Raw genomic sequence first — 4,832 nt, forward strand, 5'->3', positions numbered from 1 at the left:
CATTGTATTTTTCCTTTAAAGACAAAGCCTTTGCTAAAAATAACAGCTTCTAAAAATGGTGAGATGCACAAATTTCTTCTAATCCTAAAGCTTCCTTTTATTTGTCAGGTAATAGAAGATACCTTCTCTTTACACTTGAAATGATTAATGTCTTTAAAAAAAAAAAAGCATTGAACATGGGCACAAAGAAACGTAAAGGTCATTGCAAAGCAAGAAGTGGGGAGGCACGGAGGGTAAACACTTACCCATCAGGTACAATAAACACTATTCAGGTAATGGGCACACTAAAAGCCCTGACTTAAGCATTATAAAAGGTATCTGTGTAACAAAACAATTTTATCCCCCTCCTTTTTTTTTTTTTTTTTTTTTTGGAGACAGGGTCTCACTCTGTTGCCCTGGCTAGAGTGCATGGCATCAACATAGCTCACTGCAACCTCCAACTCCTGGGCTCAAGCAATCCTCTTGTCTCAGCCTCCTGAGTAGCTCGAACTATAGGCACATGGCACCATGCTCAGCTAATTTTTCTATTTTTTGTAGAGATGGGGGTCTCAATCATGCTCAGCTGGTCTCAGACTCTTGAGCTCAAGCGAGATCCTCCCACCTCAGCCTCCCAAGAGCGCTAGGATTCCAGGTGAGAGCCATCGCACCTGGCCCCCCCTTAATATTTTGAAATAAAAAATATACATATATTATTTGCCAAAAAAAATAAAATAAAATAAAAGCATTGGAGCTGGCATGATGGCTTGGGTCTGTAGTCACAGCTCTTGGGAGGCTGAAGTGGGAGAGTCACCTGAGCCCAGGAGTTTGAGTCTAGCCTGGGCAAGACCCTGTCTCTTCAAAAAAAAAAAAAAAAATCAAGCACCCATTTCATGCCTCAATTCTGAGAAGGGGGAGTTGAGAAAAAAAGAGAGAAGCCTCGAACCAACTTTTATGAAGGGAAAATGAAGAGATTAGCTTGAGTTATTATATATGTACTTTTTATAACATTTGAAAGCTAGCAAACTTTATAAACTTTAGTTTGAAGAGGAAATTGAGGCTAAGATGATTGGCCATCAGCCTCAGTTAACTGGGGACAAGTGAAACTTGAACTGAACCATGAAAAGTTGTCATGAAAGGTCTTTCTGGCCTCTGTGTAAGACCTCTCGTGGGCTGCTGGTTTTAGATGTGCACAATGACAGAAGCGTTGGTTGGGTTTCACTGATGTGTAAACTATTAATGAATTACTTCGACAATTACCTAGTATGTACCTATGAGCTGAGGATATTAAAATGAAACAATTAAAGGTAGAAGCCTGCCCTTCCCTGGGAGGACAGGAATTCTCATTTATTGCTGATAGAAAGGAATCTGCCAATATCTACAATATCATAGCCATCCCCTTCTAGCATCCCACATAACACCTACACCCATCAGAAATGGCACATGCACAGGTTACTCCTTGCAGCTTTATGTGTAAAGACTGGAAGCCATCAAGTATCCAGCAATATAGCAGGGTGAATAACCTACTGTACGGCCATACCCTGGAATACTACTACACAGCGGTAAACAATGCAGATCTTTATACCGATACGGAGCAAGCTGCAGGACTTTGTTGTATGATGAAAAAGCAAGGTGCAAGAGTACATACTGGCTGGGCCTGGTGGCTCACACCTGTAATCCCAACTACGTGGGAGGCCTGGGTGGGAGGATCACTTGACGCCAGGAGTTGGAGGCTGCAGTGAGTTACAATCGTGCCACTGCACTCCAGTCTGGGCAACACAGCAAGATCTTGTCTCAAAAAATAAATAAATTAAAATTAGAATTTAAAAAAGAGTGCATACCGTGTGCCATCTCTGGTGCAAGAAGGTGTGTAGGAGGTGTAAATATACCTATTCCGTTTGCTTGGTTTTACTTCTAAAAAAATTTAAAATATTTATATAAACAAACAAAAGATTGGCCGGGCACAGTGGCTCACACCTGTAATCCTAGCACTCTGGGAGGCTGAGGCGGAAGGATCCGTTGAGGCCAGGAGTTCGAGACCATCCTGTGCAAGAACAAGACCCCGTCTCTACAAAAAACAGAAAAATTAGCCAGCCGTGGTGTCGCGCTCCTGTAGTTGGAGCTATTCAGGAGGTGAGGCAGGAGGATAGCTTGAGCCCAGGAGTTTGAGATTGCAGTGAGCCATAATGACACTACTGCACGCTAGCCTGGGCGACAGAGGGAGACACTGTCTCAAAACAAACAAAAATCTTCGTAATGGAGAAAGCAAGATTTTTCAGCATATACCATTTTCTATCATTCTATGTCAAGACCTGTAAGTACTGTCTATTTTTGTAAGTGCCCTTGAGAGGAGCTCACAGCATCGTAGAGACAAACTGGAGAGAGCTTAAGCGCAACACCTGGTGTTGCGAAGGGTAGGAAGGTCGGGGTCGGCTCCTCGTCACCCCAGGGCAGGCCGGGGCGAGGGTAGCGTGCGGCTTGCACCTGCGCCCGCCCCTGACCTGCACGCTCCGGCACGGGCCTGCCGGGCAAGTCCACGTGGCGCCGCTGCCCAAGGCGCGTCCCTCGCGTCCGCCAGGCCCTGGCCGCCCCTCCTAGGCTGCCCAGCCCCGCCAGCGCCCGGCTTACCATGATGGTCGCCCCTGCTGCAGGCCGCCCTCACTTCCTCTCAGTCCAACACAAGCGCCCAACGGCCAGCCCACCACGCGGCATGCCACGTCCTGATTGGTTCACCGCCTGCGCGACTCCCATTGGCTCAGGTCTCTTTGGGGCGCGGCCTAGGCTGGGGTCCCTATCACGATTGGCCATCATCTGTGACGCGGGCGAAGTCATCCTCTGATTGGTCGTCACTTTGAGCGGGAAGTGGTGACCCCCTGCATCGGCCGTACAGCTGCTGAAAGTGTCGCTTTGATAGCGCAATGCGGCAGGGCAGGGCTTGGGGGGTTGGCTGGTGGAGAGGGGCTGCGGAAGGGAGAAGGGTGCGCCGCTGTAGTTTATACCTCCTGAGTACCGTAAGTTCTCCTGTAAAATGCAGCCTCATTACTGAGCTTTACAGGGACATCAGGAGTTACAAGCGCTGGTAACCATGAAAGGGCTTTGCAGACTTAAGCTCGTGCAAATACACGTAAGACCCACTCAGCAACCTTTTACTGGTGCTGATGGTGGTATCCCGTGCTGGTAAGCATTGTAAGTCCCTGGGTAACCCCACTCTTGCATTATCACGTGATGTGCACCTTGTGATAAATTCCAGAAAAGAAATGGCTGGGAAGCTTTAGCAAGGAAGGAGGGAGGGGTTCATTTGCCTCCCAAGAGACTTTGAGACTTCTGAGCAAGGGGGTGCTGAAGAAAGAATCTTGAGGAGTTTTCCAGGCCACAAAGAGGGGTGAGTGAGCTGGGCAGAACAGCCATGAGGACAGGGAGGACTTCAAACTGGAAGGTTTTGGGGGCACATGGACTGTGGTGGAGAATGTGACACTGGATGTTCTAGGCAGGGCTGGCGTGAGCACAGTCAGACCAAGGAATCTGGCTTTCTGGGGTGGGCTGAAGCCCGCCAGCAACAGATCAAGATGGGATTGGCAGTCTAGGAATAGCATATGGCAGCAGTGTGAAGTGAGGGGGAGGATAGAAGGCAGGAGTTACTGCAGAAGGCCAAAGAAATCCCTACCCACCTTGGTGAAAGAACATACAGGATTTCCAAGGTTCCTGGAAAGGGGGCCGATGCACTCAATTTGTTAATGAACCCTCAATGGGGGTGCCCTCTGTTGCTCGCCACACAGAAAGCCAATTATTGAGACAATGAGGATTGTCAAGGAAGAAAGGAGATTTATCAGGGACGCATCAACCAGGAGGTGGGAGGTATGGGGTGCCTCAAATCTGCCCCCCCCACCAATGGGGTCAGGGGTTTTTCTGAAGGTGAAATGAATAATGCGTGAGGGTAGTGAGCATCATTACATGTTCTCGGGGACTGCAGGGCACACAAGTGCAGTGAGAAATCATGCTAGTATATACATCACAAAAATGATGAATGAGTCCCTCCCAGGGTGGAGATTTTAGTAGTATAATGAGCTATGAGTTAATATTGGTCATTGGTCATTCTTTCAGCCTTGTGCTCTGGTGGGATGCGGGTACTACGTTGTTCAACAGGTCCTTCGGCATGATCCATGGTGAGGTGTCCGTTATCTTGTCTTCTCTGGTCAAACAGGTGGTGTAAGGCTTTGTAGTTATCTTGTGGCTGCAAGGAGGTTCCACTTCTGAAAAAAAAAAATAACTCAAAAGGGAATGCATCAGTACAACAGAAAGTTACAAAGTTCTGGTCAGCAAATCTTACTGGCCTGGAAACTTGAAACATAAGAGAACTATAAAAGGCATTTTTGCTTATGGAGCCAGTTACAAATTCACTTATCCCTGCAAAATCTGTGCCCCTCCCCCCATTTCTTTCTTTTCTTTTTTTTACAGTCTGGCTCTGTTGCCCAAGATGGAGTGCAGTGGCATGATCATGATCGTAGCTCACTGCAACCTTGAACTTCTAGGCTTAAGCGATCCTCCTGCCTCAGCCTCCCAAAGTGCTGGGATTACAGGCATTGGCCACTGCGCCCAGCCCCCCTCCATTCTTGCTGCTGTGTTTACCCCAGTGGGTGGCTGCAAAACCCCATTCCCATCCTCAGAGTCCCAGATGGGCCTGAAAATTAAATCGACATAGAACAAATTAACAGGAGAAAAGCACCCAAATTTATTTAATTAAAATTGTATGCGGCACAGAAAGCCCTCACAAGGGAATGAAAACCCAATCAATGGGGTTGATGATGACCCCAGGTGATTGAGTGTGTCGCTGGTGCCAATCACCGCAGCGTGCTGAC

The 4,832-nt window shown here is 47.7% G+C and overlaps 1 non-coding gene across 1 annotated transcript; it reads left to right on the forward strand.

Moving 5' to 3' along the window:
* The first annotated feature begins 4,771 nt into the window (after window positions 1-4,771).
* LOC138402010 (small nucleolar RNA SNORD48) lies at window positions 4,772-4,832 on the forward strand. The gene has a single exon (XR_011236599.1). It is a non-coding gene; the product is annotated as a small nucleolar RNA SNORD48 (small nucleolar RNA).

The sequence above is a fragment of the Eulemur rufifrons genome, chromosome 21 (assembly GCF_041146395.1).
Source record: "Eulemur rufifrons isolate Redbay chromosome 21, OSU_ERuf_1, whole genome shotgun sequence".
In the NCBI taxonomy this organism is placed as follows: domain Eukaryota; kingdom Metazoa; phylum Chordata; class Mammalia; order Primates; family Lemuridae; genus Eulemur; species Eulemur rufifrons.